Source organism: Macaca mulatta, chromosome 1 (assembly GCF_049350105.2).
Source record: "Macaca mulatta isolate MMU2019108-1 chromosome 1, T2T-MMU8v2.0, whole genome shotgun sequence".
In the NCBI taxonomy this organism is placed as follows: Eukaryota; Metazoa; Chordata; class Mammalia; order Primates; family Cercopithecidae; genus Macaca; species Macaca mulatta.
In genome coordinates, this window is record NC_133406.1 from 68111423 (window position 1) to 68124819 (window position 13397).

General features: G+C 42.4%; 1 protein-coding gene and 1 non-coding gene across 10 annotated transcripts in view; one reads left to right on the forward strand and one right to left on the reverse strand.

The window, feature by feature from the left end:
- HHAT (hedgehog acyltransferase) overlaps positions 1-13397 on the forward strand; it is a 348893-nt gene that overhangs the window by 43970 nt on the left and 291526 nt on the right. The window lies entirely within an intron of this gene.
- LOC114674771 (U5 spliceosomal RNA) lies at positions 6709-6820 on the reverse strand. The gene has a single exon (XR_003725877.2). It is a non-coding gene; the product is annotated as a U5 spliceosomal RNA (small nuclear RNA).

A 13397-nucleotide genomic window follows, 5' to 3' on the forward strand; every position in this document is an offset into this window, starting at 1 on the left:
AAACATGTTTCTAGACAGTAGCATCTGAACCAAACTGATGCAAATGAAGTTCTATGTCAGGTATATTGTCATTAATTTTTTTCATTTTATTTAGGATTCAAGATCATAAATACTTGGCATAATGGAAAGAGCACAGGTTTGGAGTTGGATGGGCTTGAGTTCAAATTTGGCTTTGCTACATCTGGGAAAATAATTTACCTCCTTTGTAAAAAAAATGTATGTGTTTGAGACAGGCTGAAGTACAGTGGCATGATCTCGGGTCACTGTAACCTCTGCCTCCCAGGTTCAAGTGATTCTCTTGCCTCAGCCTCCTGAGTAGCTGGGGTTACAGGCGTGTGCCACCACACTCAGCTAGTTTTTGTATTTTTAGTAGAGATGGTGTTTTGCCATGTCGGCCAGGCTGGTCTCGAACTCCTGGCCTCAAGTGATCCACTCATCTCGGCCTTCCAAAGTGCTAGGATTACAGGCATGAGCCACTGTGGCCTGGCCTCATTTCCCTCCTTTTAGCCTCAGTTGTATTACCTGAAACATGGGAATAAAAGGTTATGAAGAGGTGATGGACAGAAAACACCCAGCATGCTTGTGGTTAGTATAGAATCGATGAACAATACATGTTATTCTGGTTATTGTTATTTTTTTCTTCCATGGATGAATAATTCCTTGCTTTAGCACTAAGAATTACTGATTCTTGGTTGGGCGCGGTGGCTCATGCCTGTAATCCCAGCACTTTCAGAGGCTGAGGTGGGCGGATCACCTGAGGTCAGGAGTTCACAACCAGTCTGGCCAACATGGTGAAACTCTGTCTCTACTAAAAATACAAAAATTAGCTGGGTGGTGGCGGGTGCCTATAATCCCAGCTACTTGGGAGGCTGAGGCAGGAGAATCACTTGAACCTGGGAGGCGGAGGTTGCAGTGAGCCGAGCCTGCACCATAGCACTCCAGCCTGGGCAACAAGAGTGAAACTCCGTCTCAAAAAAAAAAAAAAAAAAAGAATTGATTCTCCCTTTCTAGCAAGGAGGTAATGTTCTACAGAGTGACATTTACATGTAGAGGGGGACTGCTATTGAAAAGAGCTCTCAAAATCCTAATGCATTATAAAGAGTGTTACAAGTAATCAATTCTGTTCTTTCCTGAGGACACATTTTCCCATGACAGGTTTCTGAAATTGGGGCAGACCTCTAAATAAGCTGTTCTTTCAGAAGTAAAATCAGAAAGGACTTTCCAGTGCCTGTGAGGAGGCTTAGGAAGAAGAGGCAGAGGCAGGCAGGGAAGCTTGAATACGAATGACTGTGAACATAGAGAAAGAGGTACTTCTATAAAGATGTAGTTTTTAGCTACTTACGCTTTGCCCATGAAGGTTTTAAGATCTGGCTTATTTATAAATGCCTCTGCATTTTAATACTTCAGGAAAACAACATTCCATTTTGACTCATTTAACAAATGAGTTAAATGTGCACCTGCTGTGTAAGCAGCTTCCAGGCCACGTGCCAGGGATGCTGTGACATTCCAGGCTCAGTCTCTGTCCTGAGTGGGCTCTGAAGTTTTGGGGAAGGTGATGATGTGACAGTGAGCTGGTGGTGCAATAGCCACTGGGGCTTGTAGAGGCAGAGGGTGCAGAGAACCCCACCGGCAGGGACTGAAGGGAGGTGATGGCTGGGCGACGGGAAAGCTAGGTGAAGGGAATAGCATGCCTGACGACCTGGATTTGAGTGAAATAAATTTGACTTGGCTGGAAGGTTGAGTTGTGAGGAGGGCAAATGACTCAAGATAGGCAGGGAATAGATCATAAAGGCCATGGAGTGCCATATGTGGAGTCTGGACTTTATCCAGAGGGCAGTGGTCAGTCATTGAAGGGTTTCAGGTGCCATTTCTTCTGTGGACTCTTTCTGAAGCCCTCTGACTGATTTTCCTGTCTTGCCCTGTCTCTGTCTTCTTTCTCTTCTCTACACACACATACACACGTGCACACACACACACACACACGCTCTCTCTCTCTCTCTCTCTCTCTCTCTCTCAGTCTGTTAGTTTTGCAGAGCTAAACGCTTGATTCTACCTTCACCTTTTTTTTTTTTTTCCCATACAAAGTCTCGCTGTGTCACCCAGGCTGGGGTGCAGTGGCATGATCTTGGCTCGCTGCAACCTCTGCCTTCTGGGTTCAAGTGATTCTCTTGCCTCAGCCTCCCAAGAAGCTGGGACTACAGGTGCCCATCACCATGCCTGGCTAATGTTTGTATTTTTAGTAGAGATGAGTTTTCACTATGTTGTCCAGGCTGGTCTTGAACTCCCGACCTCATGATCTGCCCACTTTGGCCTCCCAAAGTCCTGGGATTGCAGGCGTGAGCCACTGCGCCTGGCCTTCAAGGACCTTTTCAATGAAACAAATAATATTTCCCATGAACTACTAGATAGAAAAGAGAGAGAACAGAGCAGGTTACCTGGTGGCTAAGAATTAATAAACAAATTTGCTGTTTATCCATTCACAATGCAGATGCTTTTTTTCTTTTTCTTTTTTTTTTTTTTTTTGAGACAGAGTCTCACTCTGTCACCCAGGCTGGAGTGCAGTGATGTGATCTCGGCTCACTGCAACCTCTGCCTCCCAGATTCAAGTGATTCTTCTGCCTCAGCCTCCCGAGCAGCTGGGCCTATAGGCACATACCACCACGCCCAGCTAATTTTTTGTATTTTTAGTCGAGACGGGGTTTTACCGTGTTAGCCAGGATGGTCTTGATCTCCTGACCTCCTGATCAGCCCGCCTCGGCCTCCCAACGTGCTGGGATTACAGGCGTGAGCCACTGCACCTGGCTGCAGATCCTGTTTTTACATGAGGCAGAGAGCTACAATTCCTATTCCTGTTCTCACCAGGAAATCACTAGCATCTTACGTTTTTCCTACCTGTCTGCAAATTTAAATGTCAGGAAGAAAATCTAGCATGGATGAGACTAGACAAAAGGTCTTGTACTGATGGGTAAGGAGCCGGCATTCTTTGTGTTCACAAGAAGGAAGCAAACCTGACCTTCCATCGCTAATCATGGGTTTTTTCTTATTTATTTATTTTTTTGAGACAGAGTCGCACTCTGTTGCCCGTGTTAGAGTGCAGTGGCGCAACCACGGTTCACTGTAACCTCTGCCTCCCAAGTTCAAGTGATTCTCGTGCCTCAGCCTCCCAAGTAGCAGGGCCTATAGGCATGTGCCACCATACTTGGCTAACTTTTTGCATTTTTAGTGGAGACAGGTTTTCAACATGCTGGCTAGGGTGGTCTCAAACTCCTGGCCTCAAGTCATCCGCCCGCCTTGGCCTCCCAAAGTGCTGGGATTACAGGTGTGAGCCACCCCACCTGGCCTAATCCGTGGGTTTCTTGCCCCTGCCATTTGGAGACCCTTCAACCCACATTCTTTGTCTGGAGGGGCTGGCATGGTACACAGGAATCTGTCTCTGCTAAGCAAGCCTCTCTGGAAAGGGGAAAAACTGTATAAAATCCAATTTTCTGTTAATCAAGACAGGCTGAACATTCACACACACAGCCAAATCACTTATTAATCTCCTGTCAGATGGAGGGAGGCAGAGAGATGACAGACATGCTGGAATAATCTTTGAGGGGCTGCGGCTTAATGAAAATGAGTTAAGGCCTAACCTCTGTAAACTCACCAGAATTTACACACATGAAACAAAGCAAATGTTGCCAAGAGATCAATGTTCCTTTACAAGAAGTCCCCAACCCCAATGGGCATGTTCACCTCAACTCAGCAAACATTATCAAGAGTCTACTCATGTTTGAGGGAGTTCGATGCAAAGATGAAGACATTCCCACTGTTGAGAATGGTGAGAAATTTCTCAGTCACAAAGCAGTCAGTTTACAAGTCAGTGCTTACTACCTGCTTTCTGGTCTGGGTTGTGATAATACTGTAGGTTAAGGAAGTAAGAGGCATTATTTCTCTACTCAACAAGTTTGTACTCTAGTTGAGAATTCCAGGAGGACACCCCTAGCTTTAATACGGCTGATGTGTGAAGTATGTAACAAGAGCCAGGGCTGTACACAGCCAGGACAGTTGGCCCTGCTGGTGGGTCCTGCCTGAAAGCTGGCCCTGGCATGCCGTTTAACAAAGTGTTTCCATAGGTAGGATTGTCCCTAGTCGGTGTAGCCAAAAATTGCTGGGAGAGTTTCTAGCCTTGGAATGATCAGAGAAGACTCTCTGGAGTAGGTGGGTTGGAGCTGAGTCTTGAATGGAAGTACTATGTTTTGAACTGACCCAAGCCTATTTTGTTGTTTAACAAAATAAAGTTCTTTGGTTTTACTCTTGGTAACTTCTGGCATTTGGAGGTGAATAGGAGTTAAACGTCTTCTCTCCCACAACCTTGCCACCAAGTGGTATGTTAAACAGTGAAAGTGTCTAACTCTGAATTCTCCTACAAGTACAAACATTCATTAGGTAGGGAGGTACAAAACCCATCATTGAGCCTGTTCCTGAAAGCTTGTGAAGCCTCTATTGTTTGTCTTTAGGTACTCCAACAAGCATCTTGCAGGAAGTTCCTTCTGAGGCTGGTGCAATTCTATTCTGCTGGCTGAAACCCTTCTACTCTGATTAGAGGATAGAGCCTTATTGAAGCAAAAGACACAGACCAAGAGAGTGTTAGACCTTCAATGCTTTGGGTGCTGGACTCAAGGGAGTTTTTTTTTGTCTTTTTTTATAGGGTCTCTCTTGGCCAGGCTGGAGTGTAGTGGTGCCAGCACCATAGCCCCCAGAATAGCTGGGACTGTGAGCATGTGCCACCATATCCAGCTAAGTTTTAAAATTTTTTTTTTTTTTTTTTTTTTTTTTGAGACGGAGTCTCGCTCTGTAGCCCAGGCTGGAGTGCAGTGGCCGGATCTCAGCTCACTGCAAGCTCCGCCTCCCAGGTTCACGCCATTCTCCGGCCTCAGCCTCCCGAGTAGCTGGGACTACAGGCACCCGCCACTTCGCCCGGCTAGTTTTTTTTTTGTTTTTTTTTTTGTATTTCTTAGTAGAGACGGCGTTTCACCGTGTTAGCCAGGATGGTCTCGATCTCCTGACCTCGTGATCCACCCGTCTCAGCCTCCCAAAGTGCTGGGATTACAGGCTTGAGCCACCGCGCCCGGCCAGTTTTAAAATTTTTGTACAGACAGGGTCTTGCTTTGTTGCCCAGGCTTATCTCAAACTCCCTGCCTTAAGCAGTCCTCCTGTCATGGCCCCCCATACTGTTAGGATTACAGGTGTGAGCTACCATACCCAGACTGACTTATTTATTTATTTATTTATTTTTTAAAGATAAGAGTCTTGCTCTGTCATCCAAGCTGGAGTGCGGTGGCATGATCATAGCTCACTGTAACCTCTAACTCCCGGGCATAAGCAATCCTTCTGGCTCAGCCTCCCAAAGTGTTGGGATTACAGGTGTGAACCACTGCACCTGGCCTCAAGGGATTCTTACATACTTCATTAGTACAAGGGTAATAATGAAAAATTTTAATCCATCACATGTTGAGCACCATGCTTTTCATTAGTAAAATATTTATTCCTAACATTCCTTATGCTAGTAAACTTTCAGGTGCAGCTTTAGGTACCATGTTGGAATTATTTGAATTGTAGTCATGTATGGGAGTAGATTTCTGATTAGAGTCCTTCAAATGCTAACTCACTCTTTCTGGACTCCTTATTTGGATACTTTCAATGTTAAGAACTGTCCTTAGAGGTGGATTAAAGTTAATTTACACACAAATATATAAGTGCTGTAACAGGATTCAGAATTATATAAGTGCCATAACAAGACCCAGAGAGAAAGGGGGAAGGGATTATTCCAGCCTAGGGCAGGTTGAATAGTGGCGGGATCTGAAATTTGGGGGGAGGTATGGGGAAGCGGGAAGGAGGGAAAACATTTCCTTCTCTCAGTACATTTCCTAAAAGTGGTGCCTGTCAGCATTTTTAAAAAGGTTATTACCTTTTAAAATCGTGACATGACAGTTGATAAGCCTTTGTTAAAAAGAAATTAAGCAGCAGCAGCAAGGTAAGAGCGAGATCACAGGGGCACGTGGGAGAAGATGTAAAGTGGGGTGTCTTTGTGTGGGGAACTGACTGATGCCACTTTCAGGGATGACAATAGCTGCCGAAAAGTTTGAGATGGATGAAGGTTTGTTATTCCACCATAATTTTGCTCCCAGGTTTGATGAAAGCAAATCTCAGGTCAAATTCTATCTGGCATATGTACGTTTATTAAACACTTGCTAGGCAAGCAGTGGAAACCAGTTTACACCAAGCTGATCAGTGGAATTGATGGAGTCCTTTAAGGAGCTTGCATCACCACCTTGCATTGAATTTTTTACTAGGTAGATAGAATATTATCTAGAGTGGGATGGATTTGGGCCTTCTTTAAAGACAGGCAACCAGAAATTCTCCAACCATGTGACTGAATTTAGGATCTTAAAGGCCATCACTTCTAAATTGTCTAAGCCAGTCTGTGTCTCTAATGTTAATGTTGTTAATTAGCAAGTCAGATGCCACCAGGGAAAGTTATATGACTTTTGAGATATTTGACTCATATATGACTCGGAGTTCTGAGATGGAAAACAAGAGTTAACCATGGCCTTGCAAGTTCTGTTACTCAGTGTTTAAGCTAACAGTGAACAGCATAACACTACAATCTAAAGTTGCTGCACTACAATGCTTTCATTTTAAAATCTTTTTTTATAAAACATGATCTGCCTTGCCAAGGCAAGGCTTCAAAAAATTAATTTTAAACTGATTTGTTTCTCTCCACGGAAATCTTTAGTAAAAGGCGAAAGATTTATTCGATCTGAAGAGAAACCAGTGAACACCGAAACTCGGTTTTAACTCATTATGGCAGTAACTGCAACTCCTAGTACACCGATGGTGCCTACAGTTCACACAAAAAGAATTACTGCCTACAGTTTGCACAAAAAGAATTATTCAATCTTCCCATAGTTAGAAATGTTGAGTCAAAAGAAATATTCTTTTAAGCTTTAAAGAGTTTACTATGTGCAGGGTACTATGGGTATGCAAATGAATGTTGAGTCATCGCCTTGAGATTCCACACCTTGTTATTCACCGGGTGCCTTTGGTGCTACCACTAGGGGGCGAAGTAGAGGACATGCTAGCAGGGTTCTAAATCCCATCCTGGGTTAACCATAGAAACTCTTGTTTTAGCCCTTTTTATACAATGGGACTTGGAGTACGATTTGTTATCTTTAGCATCGTCTTATTTTGAAACAATTACACACTTATAGGAAGTTGCAGCAGTAGTACAGAGAGGCTTTGTGTACCTCTAGCCAGATTCCCCAGTGGGGAATCTTTTTGTCCCCCAACTTTTAATTTTAGATTCCAGGGGTATATACACAAATTTGTTACCTGGGTATATTGTGTGACGCTGAGGTTGAGGGTGTGAATAATCCTGTCACCCAGGTACTGAGCACAGTACTCAATAGTTTTTCAGCCCTTGCCAGTCCTCCCTCCCACCCCCCAGCAGTCCCTGGTGTCTGCTGTTGTCAACAGGAGGACCTGATGGTTAGCTCCCCAGTGGGGAATCTTCCATAGTAAACTCAAACCCAGGAACTTGACATTAGTACAGCCCACAGACTTTAATCAGATTTCACCTGTTTTGCAGGCACCTATTTGTGTATATGTATATAGTTGTATGCAGTTTTATCACGTGTAAATTCATGTAAACACCAACATAATAAAGATATAGGACCTTGAAGAGCTACTCCGTGCTACCTCTTCTGTGGCCATACTCACCCTGTTCCTCCTCATCTCTAATCCCTGAAAAACCACAATGCTTTTAATATATATAAAATTATATTAGGATTCTTATATCTTATTGGTGAGAAGATATTTTTATCATTCTTCAATGACCCTTTTTGACCCTGGTGATTTTCTTTCTCTGAAGTCTACTTTATCTGCCATTGATAGAGCCACTCCCACTTTCTTTTGATTCATGTAAGTATGCCATATTCTTTTCCATCCTTTTAACTTTCCACCTCCCCATTTCATTATATTTAAAGTGAATTCCTGTAGACAGTCTAGAGTTGGGTCATTTTTCTAGCAATCCATTCTGCCAAGCTCTGGCTTTTAATTGCTGTATTTAATTTGATTGGGGTTTATTCAGCTTCTTGAATCTGTAGGTTTTTGCTTTTTGCCAAATTTGGGGATTTTTTTTTTTTTTGCCATTATTTCTTTGAACATATTTTTAACCTCATTTTTTTTCTTCTTTCTTTCTGGAAAATTTAATGACACCAATGTCAGGTCTTTTGTTCTTATATCAAGGGTCTCTGAGGCTGTATTTTTTCAGTCAGTTTTCTCTCTCTCTTGTTCAGATTGGGTGATTTTTATTGACCTATCCTTAGGTTCAAAAAAAAAAAAAAAAACTCACTGTGTCATCCAAGCTGGAGTGCAGTGGTGCAATCTTGGCTCACTGCAATCTCTGCCTCCTGGGTTCAAACGATTCTTCTGCCTCAGCCTCCCGAGAAGCTGGGATTACAGGCATGTGCCACCATGCCCAGCTAATTGTTTTGTATTTTTACTAGATAGGGGGTTTTGCCATGTCAGCCAGGCTGGTCTGGAACTCCTAGCCTCAAATGATCCACCCATCACGGCCTCCCAAAGTTATGGGATTACAGGCGTGAGCCACCATGCCTGGCTCAATAATTCTTTCTTATGTAATCTACTTTTGCTATTAAGCCCATCTAGTAAGTTATATTAAGTATAATTAATATTGCATTACTGTAAATATTAATATATCAACATTTACTTCATACTTAATTTTATTTTGCTTATTGTCATTCCGTAGGTCCTCAGCTCTCTAGCCCAGTCTGCTCTTTTCACCGTTCAGAATCTCCTTGCATTTGTTTTATAGATTACATCCAAGGGTTTTAGCTGTCATTAGTGGAAGGATAGGGATAAATGTGCGGACTATGTCTTGCCTGAAAGCAGAGGTCTCTGTGTTGTAGTCTGTGTTTTAAAGTAAGTTTCAGGTATCATAAATAAGATGAGTTATTTTATTAATACACAAATAGGTTTCTGAAGAGAGATGGTAGAAGCAATGGACAGCGGGGGAAGGATGGGGCAGTGTGCCCTGAGGATGTGGTGAGCCTTGGTCTTGTTCTTGTCTGTCTCTATTCCCGGTCTCCCAGGTTCCTGGGCTGCCTGTGATGGCTGGTGGGTTCACAGGTGATCTGGGTGGGGAGGTGTCTCTTGAACAGCTTGGGAGCTAATGGGCAAAGGGGACAGAGGTAAAGATGTATGGGAGTACTCTTCAACATAGCTCTGCTCACCTGTTTCCCTGGTCTTTCAGGCAGTATGTAAAGTAGAAAGGTGGCATCTGGGATTATGGAGGGTTCCTTTCTTCTTCCCCTAAATAGATGGCAAAAGTGTTAATTCTTCCTTTTTCTCTCTGAGATTATACTTTCTTAATTGGCCTTTTGCCCTGGGGATCTCCAACATTTTGGGCTTCCATGTGGAGTTCCAGTTTGCTATGTTTGCCCACTGCAGAGATGTTCTGTACAAACCAGTTTTCTTGCATGTGTGAAGACTTCCTCAGCAGAGAGTAAATTCTCTGAGTATAAGGATCATTTTAGGGGCTGTGGCCCCCAACAGGCTGAGGATCTTTTTTCCTTCCATGTTATTGTGACTCACTTTGTCTTTTTGATATTCTGGGGAAGTGACATTAATGGTATGTGTGATTTATTAGCATATTTTGAAGCTGAGGAGTCATGATTCTGTGTAATTTGTTCTCCAGTCATCTCATTCTATTACATTTTTTTGTCATGATCTCCAATTTGTTTATCACCTTTTTTCATCGTTTATAGCTCTTTTTTTCCATATACCTTGTAGAAAATATAGTGTTTTTCCAGTTTGAGAGATGTGGGGAAAATAATATAGTTTTGTGCCTTCAAGTTCACCCTGAAATTTAATGTTTCTTTTTAAACATTTGATTCCTTCTTTGCTGGCTTTAGGAGGAAAGGAAAGGTGGGAATATGGCATAGACAGAGCAGGGAGACAGAATCTATTCATGTTAAACCGAATAGATTCTGCAGTCTTGCTCTCCTGCATAATCCAAAGTGACTTCTGAGAAATAGGTAGGTAGGTAGAGAGTTGTGACCAGAGGATGTTACTGAGTTTAGGTTGGCAGTTGGGCTGAAGATATGCGAAATAATTTACCCATGTTCATTAGGTCCTCTTGTCTTAAGAGGCTTTCTCTTTTCTTCTTCCACAAAACACCTCCCCTTTACCATTTTACCCTGGACCAATTTGCCTGGCGTGTGTGGCGAGGGGCAATGAAGAGGCTGGGAATGGTACACAGTAGAACAGGGCAGCCTGGGCCTGTCCTGTTGGCGGCGTCCCTGCCCTTGTAAGCATCTTCACCTATGCAGGAGGGTGATGATGTTTCAGCAGGGACTTCGTTATTTCCAGAAAAAAAGGTTTTATTAGTGGAAGCGTTTTATCTTTCAGAAAGTATTGACTGGGAGAGAGTGTTGTCTCTGGAAATTGTAAGCAGTAAAATGATTTAGTTCAAATTCTTTTAGAAAGAGAAAAGCAGTTGTTGAAGGAAAAAGAAAACTCTTCCAATAATTGCTCAATGAATCATTAGCCCGGGTTCATTCGGAGAGCAGTGCCTCTTTTGTGCAGAATTCTTACAAAATTAGTCTCCTTTTGTGTTTCTTGTCTGGAGATTTACGGGCCATTCAGGTCAGTTTGCTGCCTTAGAATGTGCAGGGAAACATTTGTGATTTCAAGAACCTCATAAAGGTTTTCTCTGATTGCAGATAACTCTTATTTAGTGTAATAAGATATTATATATGGTCTCAAAGTAAACAATAAGCAAATAATGCTATTTAGGAAATAAGTACACAAACGTGTAGCATTTCTGTAGTATTTTATTTTTACAACTTGCTAGGTATGAGGATAAGGAAAATAGTAAATATATTCAGTTCTATACTGTTTTCTCTGAAGGAAAAAGGTATAATAATGAAAAATATACAGTGGTTGGTAAGGTAGGTCATTTCCTTTTTTTTTCTTTAAAAATTGATATATAATAGTTGTACACATTTTTGGGGTACATTTGATACTTTGACACCTCTATACAATGTGTAATTATCAAATAAAGGTAATTGGGATATCCATCACCTGAAACATTTACCTTTTTTTGGTATAGAGAACATTACATGTCTTTTGGTTTTGAAATACATAAATGCATCTGTGACTGTATTCTAACAAACAATCACTGCCTTCATTACCTAGTTCTTGAGCATTCATTGGGTTGACCTAGCTGGTGTTTTCTTCCATGTCATTTTCCTCCATTGAATAGACTTATTTCAGACTAGTGTCCTTCAAAGTGAATTGTTTTCATAATGCTTTTGTTATTAAGCTGGAGCTGGATTCCAATCAGAGGAAACATTTCTTCCATAGTATGTTAGTCATGGTTCCACTGCAGACAACAGAATCTGTTGCAGTCATTTTAAAAAGACAATTATTGCAGGGATTTAAAGACATTTCAGAATAATGGAAAGACCTCTAGGAGCAGGCACTAAGTGAGCTACCAGAAACAGTTCCGAGAGCCACCCTACACATCTGCTGCCACATAGCCCCTGGCTTGAGAACCTAGGGCTCTGGTGCCACATCTGACAGCTTCAGCATCTCTGACCTGACTAGACCCCAGAATCTCCATCATGGCTGCTGCAGAACAGCCAAAGGGCCTCTGCCACCATTTTCTTCAGAAGTCTTACAGCCCATGCATCGTTCCTTTACTCTCAGAGTCATAGTGTTTGTATTTGTTCATCAGAAGTTCAGCTATTTTTAGACCTGCCAGCTACAGGGAATTCGGGGATATGTAGTTTTCAACCTTCTAACCTGTAATGTGTAGGAAGTAATGCTAGAGAGGACTGAAGAGTCATGGTTGAGTTAATTGGCAGTACCTGCTGTACAAGCAGATGTTTTCTTCTTAGCAAAAGATTAAGATGGTTGCTTTCCTGAATGCTGAAGTTCCTTTTTGTTAACTATGGACTCACTTCTTTTCAGTCCACAATCTCTAGAACTTGCTTCTTTCCTTTTGTTGCACTGGGTTTGGGATCTTGAACAGCTGAACTCTCTCATATTCTAACTATGGGTGCTTCTAACTGTTTCAGGATGTGCGGCTTGAAAACTCCTGGAGTTGTGTTTCTGGGCCTATGAAAGTAAAATCGAGTTTGTTGTTTGTTCATTTATTTGTATATTTACTGAACAAACAAGGACATAGTACTTCATACATTCCTGGCTGTATTCCAGGTGTTTTCCATACTTTAGTTTATGTGTTTCTTATGAATATGAAATGGGTCCTCTATTGTAATAATACTATGCTTTGGCCATGTCTTGAGAGTCAGTAATTGATTTTTCAGAGAGTGGGCCTTGAGTTGGTCAGGAAAATCTGCAGAGCAGATCATCCACTAGAACTATTCTGTGAGCTTATATTTTCTCCCTACCTGGGGTTATAAAGGCATTCTAAGCCAGAAACTGGGTTCTTCACTTTTGGTATCTCTTCTTCCCCTTTCCCAGCAGACTGTGCTGATATCAGGTTCCTAAAAATAGTTTGACTCATTGTATAATCATTCAAATTTTTCGAACTTTTATTGAGCATCTAATATATTATGTTTATTGAAGGATACAAAGCTTAATATATATGTAGACCCTGTCGGAAAGGAGCTCACAGTCTAGTGGAGAGATAGCTCAGTAACCTGTAATTAAAACACAATGGGGGCTGGACCTGGTGGCTCACGCCTGTAATCCCAGCACTTTGGAAGGCCGAGAAGGGTGGATCATTTGCAGTCAGGAGTTCGAGACCAGCCTGGCCAATGTGGTGAAACCCCATCTCTACTAAAAATACAAAAATTAGTTGGGCGTGGTGGTGCACACCTGTAATTCCAGCTTCTTGGGAGCTGAAGCAGGAGAATCGCTTGAACTCAGGAGGTGGAGGTTGCAGTGAGCCGAGATCATGCCACTGCACTCCAGCCTGGTGACAGAGCGAGACTCCATCTCAAAAATAAAATAAAATAAAATAAGCCGGGCGCGGTGGCTCACGCCTGTAATCCCAGCACTTTGAGAGGCTGAGGCGAGAGGATCACAAGGTCAGGAGATCGAGACCATCTTGGCTAACACGGTGAAACCACATCTCTACTAAAAATACAAAAAAAAAAAAAAAAAAAAAAAATTAGCCGGGTGTAGTGGCGGGCGCCTGTAGTTCCAGCTACTCAGGCAGCTGAGGCAGAAGAATGGTGTGACCCCGGGAGGCAGAGCTTGCAGTGAGCTGAGATCGCACCCCTGCACTCCAGCCTGGGCGACAGAGCGAGACTCTGTCTCAAAATAAAATAACATAAAATAAAAAAATAAAAAGCACAGTGGGA